The sequence below is a fragment of the Aquarana catesbeiana genome, linkage group LG01 (assembly GCF_042186555.1).
Source record: "Aquarana catesbeiana isolate 2022-GZ linkage group LG01, ASM4218655v1, whole genome shotgun sequence".
NCBI lineage: Eukaryota > Metazoa > Chordata > Amphibia > Anura > Ranidae > Aquarana > Aquarana catesbeiana.
In genome coordinates, this window is record NC_133324.1 from 937,737,965 (window position 1) to 937,751,093 (window position 13,129).

General features: G+C 44.3%; 1 pseudogene; it reads right to left on the reverse strand.

Moving 5' to 3' along the window:
- Positions 1–11,462: 11,462 nt before the first annotated feature.
- Positions 11,463–11,576, reverse strand: LOC141125001 (U6 spliceosomal RNA; annotated as a pseudogene).
- Between the last annotated feature and the right edge of the window lie 1,553 nt (positions 11,577–13,129).

Genomic DNA, 13,129 nt, shown 5'->3' on the forward strand with positions numbered 1-13,129 from the left:
GGGCGACGAGTGGAAAACTGCGTTTAATACCAGAACAGTCCATTATGAGTATCTCGTAATGCCTTTTGGCCTTTGTAACGCCCCGACAGTTGTTCAGAAATTTATTAACAATGTCCTCCGAGATTTGTTGCAGTTATGTCTGGTGATTTATCTCGATGATATCCTCATATTTTCCAAGTCCCTGGAGATCCACCACACAGATGTCTGTCGTGTGCTTTAGAAACTAAGAGAAAACAATCTCTATTGTAAACTGGAGAAGTACGAGTTCCATCGTGAACAGGTTAAATTCCTGGGCTGTGATTTCCACTGCTGGCTTTTTGATGAACCCAGAGAAACTTTAGGCAGTCCTACAGTGGCCCCGACTTGTGGGTTTACGTCCTCTGCACCGTTTCCTGTGCATTGCCAACTATTATTGGAAGTTTATTCGTAACTTATCGTCTCTGGTCAAGCCCCTGACTGATATGACCAGAAAGGACAGTAACCCACAGAGTTGGTCTCCGGAGTCTATTAACCACCTCAATACAGGGCACTTTCACCCCCTACCTGCCCAGGCCATTTTTCAGCTTTCAGCACTGTCTCACTTTGAATGACACTGCACCCTAATGAAATTTTTATAATTTTTTTCCCACAAATAGAGCTTTCTTTTGGTGGTATTTGATCACTTCTGCGGTTTTTATTTTTTGCACTTTAAACAAAAAAAAACGACAATTTTGAAAAAAAAACACAATATTTTGTACGTTTTGCTATAATAAATATCCCCATTTTTTTTTTAAGCTAATTTTTTCTCATAGGTATTCTTCTACATATTTTTGGTAAAAAAAATCGCAATTAGCATATATTGATTGGTTTGCGCAAAAGTTATAGCGTCTACAATATAGGGGATAGATTTATAGTATTTTTATCATTTTTTTTTTACTAGTCATAGTGGTGATCTGCGATTTTTATTGTGACTGCGATATTGAGGCGGACACTTCGGACACTTTTGACACATTTTTGGGACCATTCACATTTATACAGCGATCAGTGCTATAAAAATGCATTGATTACTGTGCAAATGTGATTGGCAGGGAAGGGGTTAACACTAGGGGGTGATCGAGGGGTTAAATGTGTGTCCTAGGGAGGTGATTCTAACTGTGGGGGGAGGGGACTGACTGGGGGAGGTGACCAATCGGTGTCCCTATGTACAATGAACACACCATCGGTCTCCTCTCCTCTGACAGGACGTGGATCTGTGTGTTTAAACACACAGATCCACAGTCCTGCTCAGTTACTGGGCAATCGCGGGTGCCCGGCGGACATTGCGGCCACTGGGCATGCGCAACGGGTCCCCAGTGACGCAGCAGGCGTGCGCCGCTGGCGGCGCACGCCACCTAGTGGCTCGGCAAGGCGGTCACGTCATATGACGTCCGCCCAGAACGAGAGCTGCCTCGTCCCACCATCATATGACAGTGGGCGGGCAGCTAGTGGTTAGGGCCTTTGAGAGTTTCAAGGCTGTCTTTGTTTCTGCTCCTGTGTTGGCACATCCTAATCCTATGTTGCCTTTTAACCTAGAATTTGATGCTTCTGAGACTGGAGTTGGCGCCCTTCTGTCTCAATGTCCTAACTCTGAGAGCGCTATGCATCCGTGTGGCTACTTTTCCAAGAAATTGTCACCTGCGGAGTGCAATTACGAGATTGGTGACAGAGAGCTGTTGGTGATCATTTTAGCCCTGAAAGAATGGAGACATCTCCTTGAAGGTACCACTGTGCCGGTTCTCTACTGACCATAAGAATCTCACATTCTTGTCTGAGGCTAAGTGCCTCTCTCCCAGAAGGGCGTGATGGGCTCTTTTCTTGTCAAGTTTCAATTACATTGTCTCATTCTTACCCGGTACTAAGAATGTAAGGGCTGACGCCTTGTCACAACAATTTTCCTCCACTTCCAAGTTGGAGTCGGTTCCGGTTTCTGTGATTCCTCCTGATCGTATTCTGGCTACGGTTCACACCACTCTTACTTCTCTTTTGGGTGACAAAATTCTTGCTGCTCAGGTCCATGCTCCTCCTGAGAAACCTTGTGACCATTGCTTTGTCCCAGAGAGTCTTCGTACTGCCGTGCCCCAGACTTACCATTCTCCCGAGGCAGCTAGCCAATTCTGGTGGCCTAGTCTATGGGCTGATGTAACTGCCTTTGTAGCTGCCTGTTCCGCGTGTGCTCAGAGTAAGACTCCACGACACCTTCCAGTGGGGCCTCCTACAACCCATACCCAATGGAGGGAGGCCCTGGACCCACCTGTCTATGGATTTCATTGTGGAGTTACCCAACTCCCAAGTCAACACAGTTATCCTTATGGTGGTTGACTGGTTCTCAAAGATGTGTCATTGTATTCCACTTAAGAAGTTGCCCACTTCTAAGGAACTGGCTTCCATTTTTGCTCGGGAGATCTTTTACTTACATGGGCTACCCAAGGTGATTGTCTCGGACAGGATAGTCAGTTTGTCTCCCGGTTCTGGTGAGCCTTTTGTGCACATTTGGGAATTCAGCGTGCTTTCTCCTCTGCGTATCACCCACAGTCTAATGGGGCCGCAGAACGAGCCAATCAGTCCTTGGAGCAATTCTTACGTTTCTATATTTCTGACATCATAACAACTGGTTAGACCTATTACCATGGGCAGAGTTTGCTCACAACAGTGCCTTGAATTCTGCTTCCTGATTGTCCCCGTTTATGGCGAATTATGGTTTCCAACCTTCCATGTTGCCTGACTTGTTTGTTCCACAGAGTATTCCTGCATTAGAGGAGCATCTCTGTGGTCTTCGTTTCACTTGGGCACAAGTTCAGGAGGCTTTGCAACATGCTAACGATAGGTACAGACTCCATGCTGACCGCAGATGCCTGCCTGCGCCTTCCTACCAGGTTGGGGGCAGAGTCTGGCTGTCGTCTCGCAACCTCCGACTTTGTGTTCCTTCTTTGAAGTTCGCACCTCAGTTTATTGGGCCTTTCTGTATCCTTTGCAGGATTAACCCAGTGGCTTACGCCTTGGACTTTCCTCCTAGTATGCGCATCTCTAATGTGTTTCATGTCTTCTTATTGAAACCTTTGGTCTGCACTTGATTTACCACCTCGGTGCCATGTCCTCACCCTATACAGGTTGAGAACCATGAGGAGTATGAAGTACAATCCATTGTTGACTCCCGTAGGTTCCGTGGGTGCATACAGTACCCGGTGCATTGGAAGGGGTACCGTCTGGAGGAACGCTCTTGGGTCTCATCCTCAGACGTAAATGCCCCTGTCCTCCTCCGTGATTTCCATAGACGTTTTCCCCTCAAGCCTGGTGGTCGTCCGAGGGGGAGGGGTCATTGAGGAGGGGGTACTGTCAGGGCTGGGCTCAGCCCTTCCTTCGCTGAGCTGGCCACTCAGATGTTGGCTAATTGCCAGCTCCCATCTCTCTCCACAGTTACCCAGCTGTTGTTGATTCTGCTCGTCAGTCCTGCCTACTTAAAGCCATCCAGCTCACTTGATCTCTGCCTTCGCCTTTGTCAGAGACTTTCTCCTGCATTCCTGTTGAAGACTTGCTCGGCCGACGTTCCTTCTGGCTCCTGAACCTGCTTGCTGTACTACTACTTTTATCTCTGGCTCTCTGACATTTGCTTGACTGACTACTCAATTCGGTTACTGAACTCTGGCTTGTTTTGACTACACTTACTCTGTTTACCTAATTATCATTATTATTAAACAAGTGTGATTTAACCATACTTCTGTCTCGGTCTGATTCATGGTTCCTGATAAGAACAAGTGGTGAAGGTGCATATCACCTCTCCTGTGGGAAGAAACATTGTAAGATCTGGTAGCAGAAACAATAACTGAGAATAGATCATACATTGATGAAACAGCACATGTATCTATTAAATCACCTAATAAAACTCAACTGACAGGTATCGTGTGATAGCTCTAGGTTCAGACTTTTTTTGTCTGTCCTAGAGGCTATAGGCTCCTGTAAAGCAGGAGCTCAGAAGAGATAGGTATTTACCTACACACCAACGAGTGTGAGGCACCTGTCGGAGGACGAGTTCAGCGATGATCCGACTGGTCAATTGAAGAGATGGCCTTTAGACATTTTGGGGGGGTCCTTCCTGGAGCTCCTTTGCTCTCTAGGCTTATGTTTCACTTAGTCTGCGTAGGTTTCAGATGTGGTTTGTCTGGGTGAAAGTGAGCGCAGAAAGATTAGAGTCTGGAGATTGAAAGGTGAGCTGTTCCCCATACGGGGCTTGTAGGCAAAGAATTTTAGGGTAGGCTAAAGTGAAACGGATGCTCCTATTGTATAGCTCTGCACACATGGGTTGGAATTCCTTGCGTTTGTGGGATACCTCCCCCGAGTAGTCCGTGAAAATGAGCAGCTTGTGACCCTCTATCACCACAGAGAGTGCTTTCCGAAAGCTCTGCAAAATGTCTGTGTGAACTGCATAGTTGAGATATTTTGCTATGATTGGTCTTGGGTGCTTGCGATCACTTTCAGGGGCCGTGATCCGGTGAGCCCTTTCCACTGTGCATCAGTGATTTATACCGGGGGGCTTCTGGAAGGGGGGTGCATAGATCTAGGAGTGAGCCATGTTTGTGGGACTCAGGGAGGCTGATTATCCTCAGATTGTTCCTTCTGGAATGATTCTCTAGGTCCTCCATTCGATCCTGCAGATGTTGCTGAGCCTGGACATATTTCTTCATGGCTGAACTCATATTATATTGGTCATCCTATATTGAAGATATATGCTGTTCAGCTTCTGTCAGCCGCTGTGAGTGTTCTACCAGCTCTTTCCGCAGCTGCATTATGCCTGCTGACATCGCTCTATCTCCTGAGGCAGTGATGGTGGGGGAAAACAGCTGCCACTGCCTGAGCGATCTTATCATAGGAGCTATGTGTCTCTTGGATTCCCATCCCACTAGCTTCCATGTACTCATAGGAAGCCTCTCCTTCACTGAGGTTACCTGGGTTTTGTGGCTGGTGTTCACTCTGTGAGGGAGATGAGGGATGTGCTGCGGTGGCCATCTTAGGTTTCCCTGGAGCTCCTGAAGGAGAAGGAGAAGCGTCCCTCGAGAGAGATCACGGCTGTGTGAGGTACCGTTCCATCCACAGCAATGCTGGGTGGGTGGGTGAGGATTTTCCGGTGGGTTGAGAGCTGCCCTGAGGTTTAGTATGCCAATTTCTCTGTGGGCTGAGCGGAGCCACCAGTCTCCCTGTCCCTCACATACGGCACCGGAACCGAAAGTTATCAAGTCTTTTGAACATGTCATTTTTTTCTACAAGTTTTTGGAAAATGTGGAAAGAAAATGAAAACGCATTGTTTTTACACAAAGTTGTCCATTTATACAATATTTCTAACACATAGCATGTTCATATCAAAAATTACACCTCAAAATACATTCTCCTACTCCTCCTGAGTATGGTGATACCACATGTGGGTGACTTTTCTACAGCCTGGCCACATACAGAGGCCCAACATGCAGGGAGCAGCATCAGGTGTTCTAGGGGCATACATTTCTCAAATCTAATTTGACTACCAATTACACTTTTGTGAGGCACTGTAGTGGTATGGATGAGGCATGGATGAGCATGAATGGGGATGGATGAGCCATGGATGGGGATGGCTGAGCATGGTTGAGCCATAAATGTGGATGGCTGAGTATGGCTGAGTATGGATGGGATGACTGAGCATGAATGAGTATGGCTGGGTATGGCTGGGTATGGCTGAGTATGGCTGAGTATGAATGGGATGGCTGAGTACGGCTGGGTATGGCTGGGTAAGGCTGGGTACGGCTGGGTAAGGCTGGGTACGGCTGGGTATGGCTGGGTATCGCTGAGTATGGCTGGGTATGGCTGAGTATGGCTGAATATGGCTGATTATGGCTGGGTATGGCTGAGTATTGCTGAGTATGGCTGGGTATGGCTGAGTATTGCTGAGTATTGCTGGGTATGGCTGAGTATGGATGGGGGTGGATGGGATGGCTGAGTGTGGATGAATGGATGAGTATTGCTGAGTATGGATGGCTGAGCATGGATGGGTGGATGAGTATTGCTGAGTATGGATGGCTGAGCATGGATGAATGGATGAGTATTGCTGAGTATGGATGGCTGAGCATGGATGGATGAGTATTGCTGAGTATGGATGGCTGTGCATGGATGGATGGATGAGTATTGCTGAGTATGGGTGGCTGAGCATGAATGGGTGAGTATGACAGAAAGATGGCTGAGCATGGATGGATGGATGATTATGACAGAGGGATGGCTAAGCATGGATGGATGGATGAGTATTGCTGAGTATGGATGGCTGAGCATGGATGGATGGATGAGTATTGCTGAGTATGGATGGCTGAGCATGGATGGATGAGTATGACAAAGGGATGGCTGAGCATGAATGGATGGATGAGTATTGCTGAGTACGGATGGATGAGCATGGATGAATGGATGAGTATGACAGAGGGATGGCTGAGCATGGATGGATGGATGATTATGACACAGGGATGGCTAAGCATGGATGGATGGATGAGTATAGCTGAGTATGGATGGCTGAGCATGGATGGATGGATGAGTATGGATGGCTGAGCATGGATGGATGGATGAGTATAGCTGAGTATGGATGGCTGAGCATGGATGGATGGATGAGTATTGCTGAGTATGGATGGCTGAGCATGGATGGATGAGTATGACAAAGGGATGGCTGAGCATGAATGGATGGATGAGTATTGCTGAGTACGGATGGATGAGCATGGATGAATGGATGAGTATGAGAGAGGGATGGCTGAACATAGATGGATGGATGAGTATTGGTGAGTATGGTGGCTGAGCATGGATGGATGGATGAGTATTGCTGAGTATGGATGGCTGAGCATGGATGGATGATTATGACAGAGAGATGGCTGAGCATGGATGGATGGATGAGTATGACAGAGGGATGGCTAAGCATGGATGGGTGGATGAGTCTGCAATGAGCACAGAGCAGCGCACAGCCCACAGCGCTGCTGCAACCGATCTCTACCCTCTCCACTCACACTGTACTGATCAGTACAGAGAGGGGAGAGAGGAACCAGACATGACGCCGGTTTGTTTACAAGTGATCGCTCTGTCATATGACAGAGTGATCACATGGTAAACGGCTGCTGTCAGAGGCCATTTACCATGATCTGTGATGCACTGGGTCCTCTGGAACTGGCAGTCAAGAAAACTACCATGTGCACGCTCCAGGGGGCGTGTGAGAGTGCGATTCTGGGAGGGCGTCAATGTACGCCCTCCCAGAGTTATCGAGCCGTGCTGTAGCTGTCATTCGGATATAGCGCAGTTGTTAAGTGGTTAATGCATTTTATGTGGATAAAACAAAATGTACATTTTGGAAAAGCATCCAAGATCATGTCAATGACACACAAGCAGTCATTTAGAAAACTCTGGGGCCCACCATTTTGCCTTTGTTCATAAGTATAAATATGAGGTCTTAAAGTTTGTAGCATTGGAATGGATTCACCCACATTCTAGAAGGGGGAATTTGACAAAATGAGTTTACAAAAAGAATGCAGATGGATCTATTATTTAAAATCATGAAATAGGCCAGGCTTTAATAAGCAAGAAGCCCGGTGGATATTATTATTTTTTATTATTTTGTTAGTCCTTTATGCTCATTTTTTGGTTGGGTTTCTTTTTTTGCTTGTCCCCCTCCATGTTTCTGATTGTCCTGGGCTGTGGTTTGAATCCCTCTGTCTTCTGAGACCTCTTACATGACTCTTTGCAGGACATTATATATCATGTTTGGCACTTGGGGTTGGTGGTCGGCGCCAACCTGCTGTTTGTTGTGAAGTTTGGTTATTTTTAGTTAATGCACGATCGCCTTAATCAGTTTGTTTCGTCATGTGCATCATCTATCTATGGCGGATGTGCGACTTCCAGTTTCTGCGCATCAAGCGGATCTTGGAAGTTCGTGGATGGGACAATTGGAGTGTGGAGGAGCGTTCCACCCAGTGCCCCGATTACTGTGAGGGTGGGGGACACGTGACCCAGCTGGGCATTCCATTTCCCTTCTTCGATTGGCTTTGATTACCATGCATACTGTTCTGCAATTGATTTTGCTTTTCTTATGTTGGTCTGATTTTTGTGTAGAGTGGAACATTATACTTTGGGATTCAGTTTATGGAACCAAGTGTGGATGGGTCTCTGTATGCTTGATGGAATGACGTCCTTTGTGAACATTTGTGTCTACCTTTGATCTTAACCGCTTCAGCCCCTGAAGATTTTACCCTCTTCCTGACCAGAGCGTTTTTTGCATTTCGGCACTGTGTCGCTTTGACTGACAATTGAGCGGTCGTGCGACGTGGCTCTCAAACAAAATTGATGTCCTTTTTTTCCCACAAATAGAGCTTTCTTTTGGTGGTATTTGATCGCCTCTGCGATTTTTATTTTTTGCGCTATAAACAAAATAAGAGCGACAATTTTGAAAAAAACGCATTATTTTTTACATTTTGCTATAATAAATATCCCCCAAAAATATATAAAAAAATAAGCGTTTATACCGTTTACAAAATAGGGCATAGTTTTATGGCATTTTTATTAATAATTTTTTTTTTACTAGTAATGGCGGCGATCAGCGATTTTTATTGTGACTGCGACAATTTGGCGTACATGGCGGACATTTTTGACACATTTTTGGGACCATTGTCATTTATACAGTGATCAGTGCTATAAAAATGCACTGATTCCTGTGTAAATGACACTGGTAGTGAAGGGGTTAACCACTAGGGGGCGGGGAGAAGTTAAGTCAGCACTAGGGAGTGATTACTAACTGTAGGGGGGATGGGCTAGCAGTGTCACTACACTGATCAGTGCTCCTGATTACAGGGAGCTGTGATCAGTGACACTTGGTACTAGGCAGAACGGGGAGATGCTGTTTACATCAGCATCTCCCCGTTCGTCCTCTCCATGAGGCAATCGTGGGTATCCCCGCCGCGATCGAGTCTGCGGGACCTGCGACCCAACTCAAGGAGCTCCCGGCCGGCGCCCGTGCACGCCGCCGGCGGTGAGCACGCAATGACTTACGTACCTGTAAGTCCATTTGCCCAGCCGTGCCATTCTGCCGACGTACATCGGCGTGCGCCGGTCGGGAAGGGGTTAAGGGAGCACTTTATATTACAACTTATCATATGGAAACTTGGGTCCCTGTTTTGATTTAATACTGAGGCATGTGGTAGATTTCCTTGGACATCCATCTTTAAGAGGCTAGGAGTGAGACATCTGTAAAATAATATACTTTGTTTCTCTGGCTGATATACAACCTGGATAATCCTTTTTTACACTGGCTGGCTGACGTATATTTGGTGCTTTTTAGGTGAGATGACAGGTCTGGTTTATGTTTATGTTGTCCCCCCCCAGAGTGTATTGTCCATTTCTATTTCTCCTCAGGTAATTTGTAAATATGGCGAAGGAAAGGTTTTTTTTTCTAATTGTGGCTTTGGACCTCTCCATAGTGTAATTTTCAGGCAAAATTGTAATATAAAATAATAAAATAAAGTGTACAATCTTGTAATTATTGTGTTTTCATTGTAGATATTGCACCCATATTTTTGATATAGAGATCTTGTGGATCCTGAAGAAGCACTGGACTTATGCGAAATGTGTTGGTCAATTAGGCTCAAAATTTTGGATAACTATATATTTATAATATGGATCAATTTTTAATAAGGACATTTGTATTTTAAGCAATAATAAAGATGTTTTTCACTGTGCTCAAACATCTCTGCATATACATTTTTCCCCAGACATGTACTAATTTATATAATTCATGTTATATTGTTTACCCTTATATATGTGCATGTATTGAATGCTTTATCAAACACTTTTGTAATAACATTTTTTTTTGTTTTGTTAAGTAACCATGCTGATTGCACTACCTATTAACATTATTCCTTTAGGACCCAGTGCTTTCCCTTCTCCCCTCCCTTCTGGGAGTACTCTCATACATAGGGTACACTCCTGAGAGAAAATGAGGCAATTAGCCCTCTTTGTGCCTCAGAAGAGGGTGGAGTTTTGTATCTGTTTCCCTATAAATGATTTTATTATTTCTTTGTAAACTTGATATGAGTAAGGCTCACGCCAAAACGCGTCAGCTGTTTGATTTTTAATGCTCAAATGTAACCAATACATTTTTGCAACAAGGACTTTAGAGTTGCCGGCTCTTCTCTCTTATATATAATAATAAACATTTATTGTTTCTTTTTAACCATCATTTCTATTTTGGGTATTGTGTGACAATCAAACATCTTCTACTCCAGGCTCCCTTGTTGGAGACTTGGGGTCTCTTCTTCCCCTTTGTTTATAACGTTGTAGTAGGGATCAAAGGGTTTGGGATTATAAAGGTGCAAAGATACAACGACAAAGGTAGAAAAAAATATATACAATTTTTTTTTAACAACTTCAGCCCTGGAAAATTTGGCTGCTCAATGATTAGGCCATTTTTTGTGATTCAGCACTGCGTCGCTTTAACTGACAATTGCGCTGTCGTGCGACACTGTACCCAAACAAAATTGACATCCTTTTTTTCCCACAAATAGAGCTTTCTTTTGCTGGTATTTGATCATCTCTGTGGTTTTTATTTTTTTCGCTATAAACAAAAGAGCGACAATTTTTAAAAAATCACAATATCTTTTACTTTTTGCTATAATAAATATCCCAATTTATTTTTTTTAAAACAATTTTTTTTCCTCAGTTTAGGCCAATATGTATTCTTCTACATATTTTTGGTAAAAAAAATCGCAATAAGCGTATATTGATTGGTTTGCGCAAAAGTTATAGCGTCTACAAAATAGGGGATAGATTTATAGCATTTTTATTATTATTATTTTTTTACTAGTAATGGTGGTGATCAGCGATTTTTATCGGGACACCGATATTGCGGCGGACACATTGGACACTTTTGACACATTTTTGGGACCAGTGACAGTCATACAGCAATCAATGCTATAAAAATGCACTGATTACTGTATAAATGTCACTGGGAGGGAAGGGGTTAACACTAAGAGGCGATCAAGGGGTTAACTGTGTTCCCTAGGTGTGTTCTAACTGTGGGGGGGGGGGGGGACTGACTAGGAGAGATGACAGATCGGTGTTTATAATTAGTATGAACACACGATAAGTCTCCTCTCCCCTGAGAGAACCAGGATCTGTTTACACACACAGATCCCAGTTCTCGCTCTGTCACGAGCGATTGAGGGTGCCAGGAGGTCATCGCACCCGCCGGGCACTCGTATCGGCTCTGCATCAAGACAGCATATAACAGCAACATTCCATTAACAAAGGACCTTAACATATATATATATATATATATATATATATATATATATATATATATATATATTTTTTTTTTTTTTCATAATAAATGGTATTTTATTGGTGACAAATGTAAAGTGCTGAACTTCTTTAAGTCACTTTAAGATTTCTTGGCTGCCTTGGCTTTTAAAAATATGGAACACTTCACGAATTTGCGTGTCATCCTTGCGCAGGAGGCATGCTAATCTTCTCTGTATCATTCCAATTTTAGTATATTTTAGTATATGTCCTGCTGAACTAAATGTGCTTACTCGTAAATAGAGATGAACTTTGGGTTAAATACGAGTTCGACCCAAACTCAGCCTGTTGGCTGTTCAGCAAATGGATGAACAAAATGGGCAGAACTGACCAGATTGCCCACCTGCAGTATTACTGTGGCAGGTTGGCTCCTTTGGGCAAAACAACGTGACCTTACGTCAATTTGCCTTTTGGCCACTAGGGGGGCATGCGCAGCCAGAGGCCCCGTGGCCAAAAGGCAAAGAGATGTAAGGTAATTTCGTTTTGCTTGGGGGGGCCAACCTGCCGCAGTAAAACTGCGGCGGCTGGTCCTGAAGCGGTTAAAGAGCATTAAAAACAATATAAAGACATAAAAATGTCTGATATGATCATACAATACACAGACAGGTGAAGACTGATTAGATCTCATAGACCTCTTAGACCTCACGTTGTAATAGCGATGGTGTCAGGTTTTTTCTTTTAATATAAAACCTTCCTTTAAAAAATGATGTCCCACAATGACAATCATGTTGTCCAGAGATGTAGATCTACATTTACATCATTCACAATGAATTGATTTCCCCCTCCCCCCTGCTACTCCCATTGCAAATGACAGCTCCTCTGTTCAGCTGGAATATAAGTGCAGTGCCAGGGAACCTGGATGATGTCATTGATCAAATATGGTTATATCCATATATGGTTAATGATGAAATGTGGGATCCCAGACAGATTTTTACAAGCTTGCTCGGATTCATCATTTAGTGGCGGTAGTGATTCTGCCACTAAGTGATTGCTTACTGACTTGATCAGTTGGAGATTTGGGCAGGTGGGCAGTCTGGCCAAATCTGCCCATTTTGTTTATCCATTTGCTGAACAGCCAACAGGCTGGGTTTGGGTCGAACTCGTATTTAACCCAAAGCTCATCTCTATTTATGAGTAAGCACATTTAGTTCAAAATATGTTAAGGTCCTTTGTTAATGGAATGTTGCTGTTATATGCTGTCTTGAAAATAAGTCTATAATTGACAGTGAGTACCTGGAACCTATTTTTTTTGTGTTGGTACCAGATTGTTATATACAAACTTCCTTCTCGGATTGTATGGAGAAACTGAATATTCCCTTATAGCAGCAGATTTTAAGGAAATTTATATAAGGAGAAGATGTGTTTTTATCCCATAAAACACATTTCGTCACCACCTCTCATGCTCGCCTCCGGGATTTCTCCAGAGCTTCTCCCATCCTTTGGAACTCCCTACCCCAATCTGTCCGACTGTCCCCTAATCTATCCATCTTTAGGCGATTCCTGAAAACCCTTCTCTTCAAAGAAGCCTATCCTGCTTCTAACTAACTCTGTTTTAGGCCCCTTTCACACGAGGCGGACTCCGCTTCCACGGAGTCCGCCTCGGTCCGCCGGCTTAGCGGGAGATCTCTCCATTGATCTCCGCTGAGCCGGCGGATGACAGGTCCCTCTCTGCTAACAAAACTAATGTGTAGTGCTAAAAGTTCAACCTAAACAAAATGTCCAACCGATGAATACGGGTATCACAGAAAACGTAGACGGTCCTCGATATATGTAGGAC